This window comes from Haliotis rubra, unplaced genomic scaffold, assembly GCF_003918875.1.
Source record: "Haliotis rubra isolate DU_JTF1 unplaced genomic scaffold, ASM391887v1 Scf1869, whole genome shotgun sequence".
Taxonomy (NCBI): Eukaryota; Metazoa; Mollusca; class Gastropoda; order Lepetellida; family Haliotidae; genus Haliotis; species Haliotis rubra.
Genome location: NW_025765857.1, coordinates 1 through 19,430, shown reverse-complemented (window position 1 = coordinate 19,430; position 19,430 = coordinate 1). Strand labels below are relative to the sequence as shown.

The 19,430-nt window shown below is 38.9% G+C and overlaps 2 long non-coding RNA genes across 2 annotated transcripts; one reads left to right on the top strand and one right to left on the bottom strand.

Moving 5' to 3' along the window:
* The first annotated feature begins 1,605 nt into the window (after positions 1 to 1,605).
* LOC124273991 lies at positions 1,606 to 7,507 on the top strand. Its single transcript, XR_006897807.1, has 5 exons — positions 1,606 to 1,772; positions 4,951 to 4,982; positions 6,044 to 6,180; positions 6,431 to 6,543; positions 6,763 to 7,507. It is a non-coding gene; the product is annotated as an uncharacterized LOC124273991 (long non-coding RNA).
* Positions 7,508 to 11,907: 4,400 nt separating this feature from the next.
* LOC124273992 lies at positions 11,908 to 18,500 on the bottom strand. Its single transcript, XR_006897808.1, has 5 exons — positions 18,339 to 18,500; positions 15,156 to 15,187; positions 13,908 to 14,044; positions 12,875 to 12,987; positions 11,908 to 12,663 (listed from the first exon to the last, which is right to left on the bottom strand). It is a non-coding gene; the product is annotated as an uncharacterized LOC124273992 (long non-coding RNA).
* Positions 18,501 to 19,430: the final 930 nt, after the last annotated feature.

Genomic DNA, 19,430 nt, shown 5'->3' with positions numbered 1-19,430 from the left:
TGTATGTATCATATCGTGATCGTTGGTATATATGCTATAGCGATATACACTGTCATCATTTTGTAAGCATCATATCGTGATCGTTGGGTATATATGCTATAGTGATATACACTGTGTCATTTTGTATCGTCATATCGTGATCCTTGGGTATATATGCTATAGCAATATACACTGTGTCATTTTGTATGCGTCATATCGTGATCCTTCGGTATATATGCTATGGCGATATACACTGTGTCATTTTGTATGCATCATATAGTGATCCTTGGGTATATATGCTATAGCGATATACACTGTGTCATTTTGTATGCGTCATATCGTGATCGTTGGGTATATATGCTATAACGATATACACTGTGTCATTTTGTATGCGTCATATCGTGATCCTTGGGTATATATGCTATAGCGATATACACTGTGTCATTTTGTATGCATCATATCGTGATCGTTGGGTCAATATGCTATAGTGATATACACTGTGCCATTTTGTATGCGTCATATCGTGATCATTGGGTATATATCCTATAGCGATATACACTGTGTCATTTTGTATGCATTATACCGTGATCGTTGGGTATATATCCTATAGCGATATAGACTGTGCCATTTTGTATCCGTCATATCGTGATCGTTGGGTCAATATGCTATAGCGATATACACTGTGTCATTTTGTATGCATCATATCGTGATCCTTGAGTATATATGCTATAGTGATATACACTGTGTCATTTTGTATGCATCATATCGTGATCCTTGGGTAATTATGCTATAGCGATATACACTGTGTCATTTTGTATGCATCATACCGTGATCCTTGGGTAAATATGCTATAGCGATATACACTGTGTCATTTTGTATGCGTCATATCGTGATCGTTGGGTATATATGCAATAGCGATATACACTGTGTCATTTTGTATGTGTCATATTGTGATCGTTGGGTAAATATGCTATAGCGATATACACTGTGTCATTTTGTATGCGTCATATCGTGATCGTTGGGTATATATGCTATAGCGATATACACTCTGACATTTTGTCCATAGTGTGTCACATGTAAAAACTAACATGATGTTTCAAATCAGAGAATACAGAGAATATTTCGACTTTTTAAGTGACTTGTAATATCAGATCTGATCGCTGCCAATTTTCCTCTTGAATTTTTATTACTGTCCGTTGTTCTGTTGTGATAGAATATTGTAAATCCTGGTACATACAATCCTAATTGTCTAATTGTGTTGCAACAATAGCATATCATAGTTCTCCAGCATTTGTCTGAAAGGGATATAGTGGCCAGAACCATATCACATCCCTTCAGTGCTCACATGTAAATGCACCTAGAATGGCTGGTAGAAAATATAGAAAATTATTTCCTTTGATTTACCGTTTGCTTTATCTTGCTTTCCCATGAAAATGTCTTCAATGTTTATGCACGTTATTGATGACCTTGACATATGTCACATATCTCCACGGATGTGAAATTAGGTGCACGTAAACAGTTACACGGGCACTTTAACCCACGCACTATCGTTGCTCAAGATTATAGACCTAAATTCGACCAGATAGAATCAGAACCACTACGATTGGTTAACCGCATAAGTACCCGGATTCAAGCCACTGACTGAGAACCACTACGATTGGTCAACCGCATAAATCCGTGGGTGGATAACGGAACTTCATACCCGGATTCAAGCCACTATAAATCTTGCTGGAGACATGTGTTCGCTACCCAGGCTCTGACAACAGACAAGATACGACGATCAACAAACCTTGGTAAGTATGATTCTTCTTCATAACTTTGTCCTTATGCTCATTTAATCAGTCCCTTAGAGTTGTGTTTGTAATCAACATTGTTGAATTTAAAAAAAATGTGAATTGAAAGTCTGCATTTTACACACAAAAATATAGCCATCTATTAGAGTTATTAGTATTTTTTATGTAATACCAAAGTGTCCTATGTCATCTTTAAAGTCCATTTGCGCCGTAATTCATAATCCTTATCAGACTTAAACAACAAGCAGCTGAGTGTAGCTGAGTGTAGCTGAGTGCAGCTGAGTGTAGCTGAGTGTAGCTGAGTGTAGCCGAGTGTAGCCAAAGTAAAGTTAAATAACAAGTAACTAAGTGTACCTTTATGTGCAATGATAATGAAATATTAGGTGACCGGAATCTAGAAACATAACATGATCACTACCAGTAGTAGAAACAATGTTCAATGTTGTCAAATGTAATCTTGTAAAATATAATTTTGTGTTAGTATAATTTACTTTAATGAAGAATGGGGCAAGAAATTAATTTGCAACTACATGACCCTTACTTAGTTTGAAATGATGGAAAGTTGTTTTTGAAAACTGGAATATTTTGTCGTTGCTTTCATTATATTCTCGTTACTTCAAGTTTCTTTCCAAAATCGGGAACTAACCAGAAAATAATCGAAATACCGGGAAAATAATGGAAGCAACGAGAAAATACACGAAAGTTGAAGTTTTTAAAGAAACTCGAAACAACTAGAAAATAGTGGAAGCAACGAGATATTTCTATTGCAAATCATAATTCATGCTGCAAAAGTGGCAACGTTCGGCTTCAGTTCTTGCCATATTGATGTGCGTGGAAACAAACGATACAATTCTGTAACTCTGCCCAGGGAACCGAGCTGACTCGTGAACCGCCTCCAGATGAAGTAAATGTAACAGAAGATACTTCACGTTATTGCATTTTCACTTCCTTAATTGATTAGACAATGAGAGATAGATAATTGTCATGTGTCGCGATGTTGCATTTTCGCCTTTTTGTTTTGAACATTTACCTGTGATTGCATTCCCGAAATAACACAAGATGAGATGTATTAAAAGAAGATTTTTCAGTATAAAGTCCATAGGCCCAAGTACAACATGAATGCAACATATACTTCCCATCAAAAGTTTAGACTCACAAGTGTAAATATAGCCACTTATTCCAGGCAACTGTTCTAAACTAAATTTTGCAAAATATTCCATACTGTTTAAAGGTACTGTTTACACAGGAACTTATGTATTGTAAAATAATGTCGTAACGTTGAAAAGAGTATTATCATGAGTTTAATAAATGATAAATATCAGTGAAAATTGGCGAATTCTCAGCAAAACTTTACACCAAAAAGCAGCTGTTCACATGCACGATATTTGCATATGCTTTTCAGCAATTAAATGCATGATCCTCGTGCAATTCATTTGCATAAGGTTTGCAGTTGGTTCCCCCCAAGTTGGTGGAGAAATCAATCTTCGATGTAACCATATATACATACATAACATATAGTGAGTGTTTTAAGTGAGTCTAATCTTTTGATGGGACGTATATATACACACAAGGTGCTTAAGTTCACAACAGCAACATATGTAAAACATATATTCACAACATGATTTTTTGATTACTGGATTGTCTGGCCCAGACTCGATGACTTGCAATATAGCTGGAATATTGCTGAGTGCGGTGTTCAAAAAGTGTGCCATAAAAAGTTACAACATTGCGTCATGAATACTATTCAGTTGGAGGCATTGGTAAAACTCCGCAAACAACGTTTTGAAAAATGCACGATTCACACGAAGTTTTTGGACAGCTGCGTTGTTATCGGGACCATGCTGAGTTTTGGTGAATGTTTTCTGTTTGGGTCCAAACCTGTACCGGCGATTCTTTTCTTTTTTTTATACAATTACTTTAAAAGTGATAAGTTTCTTTTGCCCGGTAGTTTATATGTCACTGAACAGCAGAACTATGACAATAAACATACAAATTGTGTATGATAACCGAGTGTACCATAAAAATAGTTACAACATTGCGTCCAGAATCCTATTACCTAGCAGACTCTTCACATTATATGTGTTTAGGCATTCTCTTACAATGCAAGTTATTAGTGTTAACACTCAGTCATTAACAGCTGTAGGCGATCTAACTAAATGTATGTTGTATAGTTAATGAGCAGTGTTGTGTAAAATGTAACACAACATTTACACACTAAACACGTATTGTTTCAGTGTATGTCTCCTGGTTCCTCTAACCCAATATATTCAGAAGTAATACATTACAAAGATGTGCCATGACAACAGAACGAAGCCTCTCACTGGCTGAAATGTAGATATTGTCTGATATTGCTCAGTGCGTATGTCTTGTGGAACTCTGTGTACAGAACCATACTTTAAGAGAGCCTGAGTTACCATGACAATTGGCCCAGTAAACATGAAAGTTGGTATTGTGTGTGAACATACTAAATAAAAGGTTGGTTAGGCTGGAATCTGAAAGATATTTTACTACTGATAGTGAAACCGAAATAGGTTTCCAATGTTCTTATCCATTATTTGATCATATTTGCAGATGATACACAACCTGAATCATGAGATCTAACTCATGAAAACCTTGTCCTATATTTGCATGCATTAAACCTCGTACTTGTCTATCAATACCCTAGAGCCGTTCTGGAAATCCGATGTCCAACAGTCAATGCATTGACAGTTGCGTGCTTGACGTTCTAGAAGTTGGTCAGAAAATGAAAAAACATGCAACTTTATGGGTAAGAACCAGGGCCCTTACTCTCGAAACGTTCGTATCCCTAAGAATTCTTAACTTTGATCGTAGTCAGTTTGTACAGAATGTGCTTAAGAAGTTCGTAAGGCTACGAACGTTTCGAGAATAGCTAGCTAGGGCCCTTATTCTTGAAACGTTTGTAGCCCTAAGAATTCTTAACTTTGATCGTAGCCAATGTGTAAAAAATAAGCTTAAGAAGTTCGTACGGCTTCGAACGTTTCGAGAATAGCTAGCCTGGTCAGAACCAAAAGTTATTATCAATGGTTTTCTTATTACATTGACATCCCCACGAGAGGGTTTGAGCAAGGGTTATTCTGGTGCTCACCCCATGTATGTTGGACTCCATGTGTCATTTACCTTTTTGACACGTGGTAATTATATCATGTTTCTTTTTCAGGTTTGAAAGTTCCAGATACCTGCAGCAACATGGTATGGTTGGATCCCTAATCTTAAACTAGCAACATCTAAGTTGTGTTTCCGCAAAAACGCTGAATTGTCCATTTTTTTCTTCATTTCATTCTCTGTGTGTTTCCCATCTCCCTCGCGCCAGCTATGAATTCCGATATAAAACAGTAAACGGTTTCTGATCTCTATTTTCCCCTCCATTGTGAAAGTGTATGCGATGATGTGATTAAAAACACTTACATAAAAAGAAAATATCAGCTGGATCTTCCTTCATCTGCATCTATTAAAAATGAATTCGAGGCAAAAGACTTCATCAAGATAATTATATTAATTTAAAGACTTAATTGTCAGGTACACAATTAGGACAATCAAGTTTGATGCATTTTTTACTTTTATTTCATTTTACATATTTATTTTTTATTTTTATTAATTGGGGATTCTCTTACTGCTTCAAGTTGGAAATGAGAATTACAAAAAGAACGCATGATCTTGTTCACTTTAACACCCAAAGGAAGAACAAGGGTGTGGTTTACAGACATTTTGTTTAACAGTAAGGTGTCAATTTTCAGAGTTAACACCTTCAATAAAAATACCAAAGAACAATAACCGTTATTCATTTGAGTGAGTGGGTATGGTTTTACGCGGTTTTAGCTATTCTAGCAATATCACGGCGGACACCAGAAATGGGCTTTACACATTGTTCCCATGTGGGGAATCGAACCCAGGTCTTCAGCGTGACGAGCGGACGCTTTAACCACTGGACTACCCCACCGCCCAATTATTTATATAAAGAGCCATCACCCTAAGATCATTTGCTGTGAAAACCATCTCTTTGCTTTGTCTAATTTGAAAAATTGCTGAAAACTTCAGCTACAAATGATGAGCTCAGTGATCACTTGAGTGAGGATTCAGAATACATGTTGGTAAATATTCAAAGTTATGCCACGACTAAAGGTAAATACACGAATCTTGACCCAGGAGCTAAGAGTATGGCTAAAAGTGTGAACGTTGATAACTTAAATGAGTATGGACAGTTTTGTACTTGACAATAGCGATGTCTATCGATACCTGTTTTCCCATTTCAGAGCGTTCAACCAGAAATAAAAGTTGTCTTGTACAGCAATACCAACCTCACTGGCGACTGTGTACCAGTCTCTGCAGACATACCCGATTTGACAATCTTTAAGAACAGGGCTCAGTCAGCCATTGTAATCCATGGAAGGTAAGTATATATATATATATCACACAAATTAACCCATAATGTCCCATGATATATTCTGACCATCAGTTGGATGTGGCTAATGAGTGATGCTACTGCAAGGTACACAAACAGAATCAGAACATCGCTGGGCTAGGTGATTATAGGGCAAATAATGAACCCGGACATAACCTGTAGTGTATTGAATGCTCATCGTTGAAACTCTTTCACATTAAGATGTTCTGAAGTTTTCTACCGTTTTAAATTCTTCCAGATGGGAGCTGAAAAGCGCTGCGGGAAATACATACCCTCTTGACGAGACAGTCGGAAAGTATACTGACTTAGGTACTTTCAAACAACAGGCCGTGTCCATCACCCGTGTATAAGGTATATATGTATTTTCTTCTCTAACAAAAGCGCAAAGCAGAAGGTTATATCGCTTTGATTTACAAAACGTGCCTTTGTCTAGGTCCATGAAACTGGCACTGTATACAATTTACTGCCTTCAACCATAATCTAGACATATGTTCTTGCTTCAATACGGTCCATATACTGATACATCAATCCAGTCGCTGATTCACTGGGTGTCCGATGTTTATTTTGCAGGCGCCGTTGACATGAAGGAGACCCTCCCGACAAAAGGACATACCAGCCACCTGCATTTCTGCATTTTCCTCTGCACTTTCCTGTACTCTTAATTTTCCTTTACTCCAGATTATTATGCTTTTAATGTCTAACGTTTAGCTATGCTTAAGTGGGTTTGCTTGAGGTGGGGATAGGAATCGACGTAGGTTGTAAGGGTGTGGTTATGACAGTGTTCAGAGACACAGGGTGTACTCTCACTGCCTCTTTTGGACAGTTTTGTAAGTCAAAAATCACGAATGGTCATACTACCTACAGATAAACTCGACAGAGCAATTACATCATCTCAATCCCAACAATGTTGTCTTTAATTTCACAGTAAAATGATTATTAAAAAAAACGATGCAGAAAATTATTGCTCCTTTCTATTCTGTAGTGCTCGGTGTAATGTTAACTTTTCCACCTGTGCGCTTTGCTTCACATATACTATGATTCGTTTTGAACAATGAAAGCTAAAAAGATGAAGGTCATATTGCGTTGTTGAAATTAAGTCTTAAATTGAAGAAGTTGTATTGATATTTGAACATGCGTAGAGCAAAATTAGAAGCAGTCCATTTTAAAGCGCTCGCTACTCTTTTGATGATGAATTTTCTGCCCTCAGTGTTGTACATTATGTTATTTGACACTATACAGAGTAAAGAAATAATAGACAAAAGTGGGGAAAATTGTGATTCCTTTCGTTGTTGAAAATAAACATTTGATGAAATTTATAACGTTACTTGCGTGTTTGTATTCGTGCACATGAGGTATGACCGTGTCTTTGTCTGTTGCAAATAAACACAAATCTTGGATTTCCAGCTACGTGTATGTCATTGTTTGTGTGTCATTTTAAGCCGCGCTCAGCAATATTCCCTCCTTATTATGGCAGTCAGTAAATATTTGTGTCGGGACCGGACAATTTCCGTGCATCTTTGAAACAGACGTAAAATATTTATCTTCCTGGCTTAGAAGCGTTTGAGAAAGAGACTTTGAAATCTTCTCTCAGTAAGAAATACAAAGAGTGCAAGTTTCTTCCACTGAAACATACAGAGTACTTTTGTGGATTGACTTTTCATCATATATCACATTCATGTATGTGGATTGTACTCAAATATAAAAATGTCTCAAGCGAGGTACTCTTTATAGAATGACAATGACAATACTTTATTACCCACAGGAGGGAATTCTTTTTACATTTGAAAGTATAGAATAATATACGATGCATGACACGTATAGCAATATAAGACATAAGACAGACATAACACATACATGTACATAGAACATACAGTTCGCTGAGGTAAAACAAAATCATACAATTATTTAGGAGTCTAATACTAGATGGTACAAAAGAGTTTTTAAATCTATTAGTTTTAAAACGTGGCACTGGGTATCGCCGGCCGGAAGGTAAGAGGGCATATTCTAGAAATAAGACATGGGTATCCATACCCTTGGGCTGGAGGTACTGTCTGTAGAAAATCTTTGTTTTAATTGAATATCACTGACACAGGGGAATAATTTGGAGAAAGTCCCAGCTGAGAGGTTATACTGCTGAATGCACTGAAACAGCATTACGTTAACTCAGATCTTATAGGTGTGGAGTGTGTCCAAATATAAGTGTGTCCATCATATTTATACCTGTAAACAATATTTACAATAAAGGGGAACTTTGCATTAAAATAGAACTACAAGCTTGGTCATTGCTTAATTCTGGTTTACAATGTCTATCAAAAACTACCGTGCTTATCATAGACATTTCCTGCAGATTATTTCTGGGAAAAGGACCTTTGCCATAGCTTATCACAGGAACAGATGAAGTTTCTGTAGAATATCCAGGAGACAAGGAACCTTTATAAGAACACCCCTAAAACTGGGCAACTTTTTATAGAATATCCCTTGGACATAGGAACTATCTATTGAATATGCCTCGCATAATGAAACATTCTAGGGGAACTTTTTTATAGAACATGCCTGGAACAGGTGAACTTTCCATACTATATCCCAGGGAAGTTTTATGAAAACACGGACTTGGGAACCTTCTAAAGAATATCCCAGGCAAAGGATGCTTGGTATAGAATATAAACTAACGGGCAAAAGAAACGATATCAAGTCGAAATCACTGTCATTACAAAACGACAAACCACCATTGTGAAAAAGGACAGTGAATTTTAATAACAGGTGTATGGGCAACATCGGAGTAGCAATAATAAAAGTCCATTGAGTTACTGTAAAAATGAAGGAATGAAGTGTCCAGTATTTGATCACAGATGTAAACAAAACAACACACGTGGGCAGTGTCTGGTATGCCCACCGTGGGCATCAATGCAAGCCCTAACTCTACGACGTGCTGAGAACGTCAGAAGTCGTACACCTTGGGCAAGGATCCTTCGCCATTCCACTTGAAGGGCTTGGGCAAGCTGGCGTCGGTTTCCAGGAACAACGGTTATAGCACGAATCCATATGGTCCCACAAGTGTTTAATTGGTGACATGTCAGGTGACCTGGGGGCCAAGGAAGTACGTTGACGTTGTTTCTCTGTAGAAAATCCATGACAATACGTGCTGTACGGGGACGGGCGTTGACCTGCTGGAACATGATCCGGTTACGGCGTTGACGTAGGAATTGTAGCACAACCGGAGGCGGAATTTGATCAATGTATCGTTGAGCAGTGAGATTACCATCCACCACAACAGGATCTGCCTTCATATCGTCACATATGCAGCCCCTAACCACGACACCGCTGCCATCAAACGGTTCCACTTCCTACACACAGAAAACTTTCTCCACGGAGTCTGTAGACACCAGCCCTGCAATCATTCCCGAACAGCTGGGGGCCTCCTTTCGCCTGAGAACATCACTCCCTGTCACTGTCTGTTTTGATACTGGCGAACTATGTGTGCCCATCGAAAACGTTGACGTCGATGTTGAAGCGTCAGCCGTACACCACGGTAGGATCTGTAGGCGCAGATACCGTATTGTCGGAGTCGTCAAGCTGCTATTCGTCGACTGATAGGATGTCGAAGCCCATTCGCTGCTGATGACGTCACAGGTAGGAAACGGTTTCTCAGATGCAGGATACGTAAGTAGCAGTCTTCGTTGGGGAGGGGACACGAGGTCCTACACTTATGGGCCTGTCTACTGTCCGTCCTGTTTGCCTGTAGCGGGTGATCAGCCTCGTGATGACAGCACAAGGCCCCATCTGTACCAGTCCAATGGCTCGATCTCTGGATTCCTGCGATAATCAGGGCATGGTCGCTAAAGTTGACTTGAAGGTCTGATGTCGAGGAAGGTTTGCGTGCACGCTCATAACCCAAAGATGCACGTCCGTTCACGAGATTTTCGTGTTTCAAGACTTGTTGCGGTGATACTGTTCGCCCAAACACAACACTTTTCGTGACAAATGTTAGGAAAGCATTGTGGCGATTGTTTTAAGCTCATAACTACCTACAAAATTTGAGTTCGAATTATCAAAATATATTTTGATATCGTTTCTGTTGCTCGTTAGTATGGGACGGGAATTTATATAAGTCCATCCCTCTGCCCGAGGAACTTTCTACAAACCGAATGTCGAACCTCATTTCGGAGGAAGTGAAGACTCCACAAAGACTGCAGCCTCACGCATTACCTAGAGTGTCAGAAGGGCTGTGTTCCTGATAGCATGCAGCCCAGACGCCTTATGGGACTTCTCCCGGGAAGCGCTGCCTAGCCAAACCCACCAAAAACCTTTCGGGGGATGTAAAGGTCTGCAGCCTTATGCATTAACTAGAGTGCCAGAAGGCCTGTCTCCTTGACAGCAAATCCGAATACTCTCCCAATTTCAGTCAAGAGATTAGGTGGTACCAAACCTATGGCACCAAGAACATCGAGGAGTTGGACATCGTTAGGATGAGAAAGCCACAATAACTCGGTGCGCCTATTGGCTGCAAGAGTTGTATACTCCCCAGGGAGTTGAGATTGATAATACGATGTGCCGTTTAGATGACATCAAATGTTCGAGGGGAAAAAGTACCAGCGCCTTTTTAGCATGCACTAGTTGCCTGGATATGTGCGCTATGTAGATATCCTATAATAATAACTTGGAACTTAAGATGCAAGCGAGGCATTTCAAAGGGAGGCCCGCATATTTGCCATGATGTAAATAGTTTCTATTGATATAGTAAAAAGGTTGGGTTTGTTGGTTTTGAGAACTTTGTAATTGTCATTTTTCCATGACGACACAGACAACTGAGTCACAACCACAAACATGGCGAAGGTGGGTAGAAAAGGACGACCCACCCCATCGTGTTAAGATACTGTGTTTGTGGTGTTGCTGGGCGTGCACTGAGTAGGTGTTAGAAAGTCTCATTATATTTATTACAATTGGACGTAAAGTGGTGGGAAATAACAAGGCCAAAATAGCACTGAAATCCACACTGCACGGGGCTGGTGTAAGTATAATGGACATTATTACCCCGAAAAAAAAAACTGCTTATGAGGCGCTAGAAGGTTAATAGTCATATGACGTTTTCTGCTGGGAGAATAGCAGCAATTTTGACCAAACACACTTGCCTAAGGTCAGACCAAACACCTACATACACAAGACCACACATCATTATAACATAAAGTTTATCCACAGACGCATATGTTACAGACAGATTGTGAAATCACTCATTTCGTGAAATGACTAAAAATTTCGGTCATTTCGTAAAATGAATAAGATGTCGCCAGTCTGTAGTCTTGTTATCACTCATCTGGTGGAACGACATTAGTCACATAGTTGTTAACTGTACCAGCTCTAGAGTTCTGTACCTTTAAACGGAGAAGATCCGGGCTAGAATTGGTCTTCACCAACCCATGCTTTTTGTAATAGGGGCGACTAACGGAATCGGGTGGTCAGGCTCGCTGACTTGGTTGACGCATGTCATCGTATTCCAAATGCGTGGATAGCGCTCATGATGTTGATCATTGCATTGTCTGGTCATGACTCAAGTACTTACTGACAGCCGCAATGTGGATGGCATATTGCTGAGTGCGGTGTTGAACAAAAAACAAACAATGACACACACATAGTTGGAAGTCCCAGATTTGTGTTCATTTGTAACAGACAAAGACACCGTCATACTTCATGTGCACATATACAAACACACAAGAAACGTTCAATTTCATCAAATGTTTATTTTCAACAACGAAAGGAGTCACAGTTTGTCTCGGTTTTGTCTATTCCTTACTGACTCTATATAGAGTCAAATAACATAATTATACGCCAAGCCACGTACTTGGACAAAACTCAGGGCAGAAAATTCATCATAAAATATGAAGCGAGTTAAAAACGGACTGCTCCTTATCTAGCCTGATACATTTCAAATATCATTACAGCTACTTCAACTTGAGGCATAATGTCAACAATGTGACCTTCATCCTGTTAGCATTCATTGTTCAGAATGAACATAGCTTTTGTGAAGCAATTGCACAGGTGGTAAAGTTAATGTTACACCAAGAACTTCAGAATAGAAATGAGCAATAATTTTCTGCATCGTATTTATTTATAATCATTTTACTGTAAAATTAAAGACAACATTGTTGGATTAAGATGATGTAATTGCTCTGTCGAGTTAGTTTATCTGTAGATATTATGACTATTCGTGATTTTGACTTGAACTGTACCAAGAGGCAGTGAGAGTAAACCCATTTGTCTCTGAACACTGTAATAACCACACACTTACAACCTACGTCGGTTCCTATCCCCACCTTAAGCAAACCCACTTAAGCATAGCTAAACATTAGACATTAAAAGCATAACAATCTGGAGTAAAGGAAAATCAAGAGTACAGGAAATCGCAGACGAAAATGCAGAAATGCAGGTGGCTGGTATGTCCCTTTGTCGGGAGGGTCTCCTTCATGGCAACGGCGCCTGCAAAATAAACATCGGACACTCACTGAATAAGCGTTTGGATTCATTATATCAATATAACCTTCAGGGCCTAGATTTTCGAAGCTCTCTTACCGCTAAGGTAGTCGTAATTTAATGTTAATGTATGGCACTTACGACTATCTTAGCGCTAAGAGAGTTTCGAAATCTACGCCCTGCGGTAAGCTTTTTTTATAGAAGAAAATATATATACCTTATACTCGGGTGATGGAGACGGCCTTTTGTTTGAAAGTACCAAGGTCAGAATATGTTCCGGTACCCTTCGAAAGAGAATATATGTGTCCCGAAGCGCTTGCTAGCTGCCAACTAGAAGAAATTAAAACGGTAGAAAACTTCAGAACATCATTTTGCTTCCTTGATGAACAGTCGGCAAATTAATTCATCTGGGTGAAGATTTTCTGTGTGGCACTTGATTGTTTGTTATGTCCATCTATGGCGCATGTGTGCAGCAAGGCGTAACTCATTGATCAGGGCTAAATCATTAACACCTTTGATTAACCTTATTAGATAGCAATAACACCAATGATTTAGTACTATTCACGTAAGTATTTATAAAGACGAGAAACAGAACAATGTTCATGCATTTACTACATTGCATTGATAAACATCTATCAATCTCAACTGAGTTTGAATACCATATAAACAAAAAATACTGAAGTTTACTCATTAAATAACTTGAGAAATATTGTTCAAAATGTAAATATTGAAAAATGAAATATTGTTCGGGTATGACTGAATGTCTCTCTCACACACATGCTGTACTCCACACATGAGTTCACACCTCACTACAGCTAATTAACTGAAATAGTGAGCTGTCCCTGTGTGAAGGAAAACCACTTGCTTGATAACGGTGCTAGTACCTACACCGAAACATCGCACTCATTGCAATAAAGAGGTTGACTATCCATAGAACTTGTTTTTCCTTCATCTATACAACTTTTAAAATGCCTCTAAAAGAAATTGTCCCTGTGTGGTACATGCCCTCCACACAATTTCCCCTGTGTGGCACTTGTAATCAATTATGTGTGACAGACTCAAGTGCCACACAGGGTAACCACCACTTCGGGCTATGTCCAGGTTCATTACTTGCCCTATACTTAAGCAAGCTCCTGTTTGGTGTAGAAGGCAGTAGCATCACTCATCGGCCACATCCAACTGATGGTCAGTATATATTGTGGGACATTATGGGTTACTTTGTGTGAGAATATATATAAATATATACTTACCTTCCATGGACTACAATGGCTGACTGAGCCCTGTTCTTGAAGATGTTCAAATCCGCTATGTCTTTAGATACTGGTAAACAGTCGCCAGTGAGGTTGGCATTGCTGTACAAGATAACGTTTATTTGTGGTTGAATGCTCTGAAATGATAAAACAGGTATAGATAGATCAAAATGTCGCCATTGCCAGTTAGAAAAATGTCCATACATCATTACGTCACTGGATTTCCGGGTCCAGATTCGGGTATTTACCTTTTGTTGTGACATAGCTTCGACTATTTACCAACATGAATTCTGAATATAAGAAAGGTAAGATACGTTAAGGATGACAACTTCTTTATTACATTATGATTCGACGTTTCGGTATAAGTTGTTATTATTCATCAGTTTCTGAAGTGTGAATCAAAAAGATGTATTCTGAATCCTTCCTCCAGACATTACCGAGCTCATCATCTGTAGCTACAGTTGGGAGCAATTACATCTAGTCTTTCTGTTGCCTGCTTTGTTTTTTCAAATTACACAAAAAGCAGATGGTTTTCACAGACTAATATCTTAAGGGGCGCGGGGTAGTCTAATGGTTAAAGCATCTGCTCGTCACGCCGAAGACCCGGGTTCGATTCCCCACACGGTACAAAGTTTGAAGCCCATTTCTGGTGTCCCATGCTGTGATATTTTGATGTCATTGCTAAAAGCAGCGTATAAATACACACTCACTCAGATGAATAAAAGCAACAAAACCTTTTTTCATTCAGTGTGTTAACGCTGAAAACTGCCACCTTACTGCTAAACAACCCCGCTCTTGATAAACTGTAGGGTGACTACATGAGCAAGACCATCTGTATTTTTGTGTGTTTCATTTCCAACTTGAAAAAAACAAGAGAGCGGACGGGCCAAGAAAATATATAAGTGATAAATAACACACACTGTTTTGCACTAATTTGGAACCTTACTTTATTTTCAATGTTTGAATTAATTTATGAAGTATACCGTGTCTCTTTGCCTCAGAAACAGTTTTTAATATATGTAGATGAAGAAACATCAATTTTATGTTTCTGTTATATGCAAGGGTAAGAGTATACTTTGTTTTATCGCATTTGAGATCAGAAAACGTTTTACTATTTTATGTCAGAACTTTGGGCTGTCGCGAGGAGGATGGGAAATACAGAGAAAAAATAAAATAAAATGGACAATTGAACGTTTTTGTAGCAATACAGTAGATGTTGCTAGTTTAGGATTAGGGATCCAACCATACCATGTTGCTGCAGATATCTGGAACTTTCAAACCTGGAAAAGAAACATCATATAATTACCACATTTCAAGAAGGTGAATGACACATGGAGTCCAATATACATGGAGTGAGCACCAGAGTAACCCTTCCTCAAACCCTCTCGTGGGGATGTCAATGTCGTGTTGGACAACGGATTTCCAGAACGGCTCAAGGGTATTGATAGACAAGTACGAGGTTAAATGCATGCAAATATAGGGCAAAGTTTTCATGAGTTAGATCTCATGATTCAGGTTGTGTATCATTTGCAAATATTATCAAATGATGGATAAGAACATTGGAACCTATTTCGGTTTCACTATCAGTAGTAAAATATCTTTCAGATTCCAGCCTAACCAAACTCTTATTTAATAGGTTCACACACAACACCAACTTTCATGTTAACTGAGCCAATTGTGCTAATGTTTAAATACTTTGTGTTTGCATTTTACACACAACACTACTCATGAACTATACGACATACGTTTAGTTAGATCGCCTACATCTGTTAATGACTGAGTGTTAACACTGACAACTTGCACAGTAAAAGAGTGCTAAAACATATATAATGTGAAGAGACCGTTATGTTGTAACTTTTTGATGGCACACTAGGTTATTAAACACAATTTATCTGTTTATTGTCATAGTTCTGCATTCAGTGACATATAAACTATCAAAAAGAAAGAAACTTATCACTTTTAAAGCAATTGTATGAAAATAAACAAAGCTGGTGCAGGTTTGAACCCAAGCAGAAAACATTCCCCAAAACGCAACATGGTCCCTTTAACAACGCAGCTGCCCCAAAGTCTGAGGAAATCTGAATGACTGGGCATGGTCAATTCAGGAATGAAGCGTTGAGACCTTTTGTGATGCCCTTTATTCGACAACAGCCAAGAGGGGTCATTTTGCAGCACAACAACACAAGGCCTCACACCGCCAGAGTTGTTCGAGAATACCTGCTAAAGCGTTCTCCAGACATGAACCCCATTGGATATACCTGGGATCATGTTGTTCGTCAGCTGAGGCAGCGTGTACCGCCTCCAGCGAACCGACAGGAACTTGAACAGACTCTCTTGGACTTATAGAACATGATTCCTGCTGACGTCATCCGTTGACTGACGACGCCAATGAAGAGACGTGTGTTGGCGTGTAGGGTGGCCACACTAGCCATTTGTGACGTGTTCCCTCACACCTGTCTCATTATGTAACTCTTTATGTACTTTCTGAATGAACTCTGGTTTGAGTATTTTGTAATTTTGATCCCTTGATTCTTTCTTTATGAATTGCAGCAAATGCAAGAGTAGGGTTACAATAAACTTTCAGTCAAATTATTGAAAAGGATTTCTGTTTGTAGAATAATTATCATAAATCTCACATACGTCTTTGTTTCTATGTTTAGATCAAGTGAAGTCGGTGATAACTTTCTTTGTCCGGTTTTCTATTTGAACAGTATATATTTGGAAAGTATTATGATTACGTTAATTGGATCATTGTTTCTGTGAGAAAATCCGAGGAGAATGTGTTGTCTAGAGAGGATGAGTAAAAAAAGTTTATCTAGTTTATCGTTGAGCCAACTCACTCAGCTGTTGCTAAATTGGCGTTACCTTGTTACAAGCTGTAAATAGGTGTGAAGCATTTTTTCTCAAGAGGTTGCGATGAATGGTTCTGACAAACATAGAATAGAATATTCGGTGTGAATCCGGATTACAGCGAACAGGTTTCTGGTGTTCCCTGGAACGCAACTTTTTACAGCAAATTGAGGCACTTTTATACATGAGGTGCACCCGTGTTCTCTCATATTTAAGGGTCGAAGTAATAAAAACAATCCAGTCAGTTTTAAAAAAATGAACTAGGCAATTCCGTCTCATTGGGGTTGATACTTTGTTTATTTCATTATTTCGGGATTTTTCACCAGACGAAGGAGACAAAGCTGTACAGGAAATATCCAAGGAACGGTGTTTGTGAATAATGATGCAATGCCATATGCTGTTGTTAAAGCTGATAATGTAAACCCATCTTCTTGTCCAGTATTCAGAAAGTCATTTTATTTGTTTGCAGTGTACTATATTGCTTCGATATCCTATCCAAGACAGTATTCTTAGATTCTTGGCCTCTTACAACAACAAATTGGTTTTGGGTGAAGCGTTCACTGAACCGAAATAAAACAAATGTGCAGCATGCTCACATGTTGTCTAATGTGCGACTCGTAAATATATTCAGTGTCAGGAGAAATTAGACTTTTATTGTTTATTGTTATATTGATTGTTGAATATTATGTGTTAATTAGATTTAGCGTTTTAATTTATAAAACATAGTTGTGCGATACACAATTACTATTTTTCATAATTATGCAATAAGTCATATGTACAGTTTCCTTACATTTAGACAATGTGGGCTGTGGAAAGGACCATGTGCATCCCGTATCATTCATTGTTTTCATGGTTCGAGATTTTCAGAGCGTACAGTATAACGCAAGCCCTTTTCTCACAATAATGGTACTACAACAACAATTGACGTTCATTGTGAATTACATTTTACAAGATTACATTTGACAACAATGAACATTGTTTCTTTACTGGTTGTAATAATGTTCTATTTTTCTCCATTCCGGTCACCTAATATTTCATTATCATTGCACATAAAGGTACACTTAGTTACTTGTTATATAACTTTACTTTGGTTTGGTTTGCCTGTTGTTTAACGCCGCACTCAGCAATATTCCAGCTATATGGCTGCGGTCTGTGAATAATCGAGTCTGGACCAAACAATCCAGTGATCAACAGCATGACCATCGATCTGAGCATTTGGGATACGATGACATGTATGAACCAAGTCAGCAAGCCTGACCACCCGATCCCGTTAGTCTCTTTTTACAAGTATGGGTTGTTGAAGACCCATCCTAACCTGGTTCTTCACGGGTCTATTTAGTTTTACTAAGACTGCCAAGGTGATGAAGTACCGCCCAAACGGACTGTAAAGATGAGATAGGTTTTATTTTGTATTGCATAACAAATACTAATACATGTAATAACTGGTTTTATCTTTTATTTAAATCCCATAGAATTTTCAGTACATATTTTTCTACAGGTTAAGAAGACGAGGACAGCAACAAGTTTATGGGACTGAATAAATGAGTATAAGCACAACATTATACAGAAAATCATACTTACCAAGGTTTGTTGATCGTCGTATCTTGTCTGTTGCCAGAGCTGGGGTAGCGAACACATGTCTCCAGCAAGATTTATAGTGGCTTGAATCCGGGTATGAACATCCGTTATCCGCCTATGGATTTATGCGGTTGACCAATCGTGGTGTGTCTCATTGACGTCGGGTCAAGGATATCTTAACAACTAAATGAAGGACAGTGCGGGGGTGTAACTTGGTTTGGTTGTTGTTTAACGCCGCACTCAGCAATATCCCAGCTACATGGCGGCGCTTGGTAAATAATCGAGGTTTGACCAGACAATCCAGTGATCAACAGCATGAGACTGGACATAACACATTTTGAACAACTTCTAAACGTTTTCATCACACACACGTGGCTGCAAAACGCCCAGATAAAGCTGAATTATTGCTGAGTGCGGTAATCAATATCATCGACATCGATCTACAAAAAATGGGAAGCCATGTTATCCCTTCAAGGGTATCAGTCGGGTCTGGCCACCAGTGTGTTTATCAGTGTTTTGGCAGTTGGTGTAGGGTGGATTCTTAAGAGGTGTCAGTGATGGGAGGTTGATTGTCATGGATGTGGCTTGTAATGGGAGGTGTGAGGTTGGGGCAATTTGCTGTACAGAGTTGAGTCTCTCAGTAGCAACAGAAAACTATGATCATAGGTTCGAATCCCAGTACCATTCACATTACTCATTCCTCCAATAATATCAAGCTGACAGGCTGTGAAACACTGAAGTATTGCTCAAGGCGGCGTTAAAACTCAGGCCACATCGGCATGAACATCAGGTGAAGTCCTTGGATAGATGACCACGTTCGACACTTTGGCTCATAGGAGGTTTCTGGGGACGGCACTGTCCCGCACAGATGCACACACACATACACAGATGTCTCTCTGGTAGAGTGAATTTGTTCGAAATGTGCCTCTGTTCAGCCAAAGCAGTGGATGGATACCAGGTACAATGTCATGATAATATGACTTAACCCTCTAGCACTACATAGACAACTTGGGTCGTATACTCTCGTTAAGGACTGAGAATTCACAATGTAATAAAGGGCTTTGAAAACGTTATATTCTGCGCGGGGAAACGTCA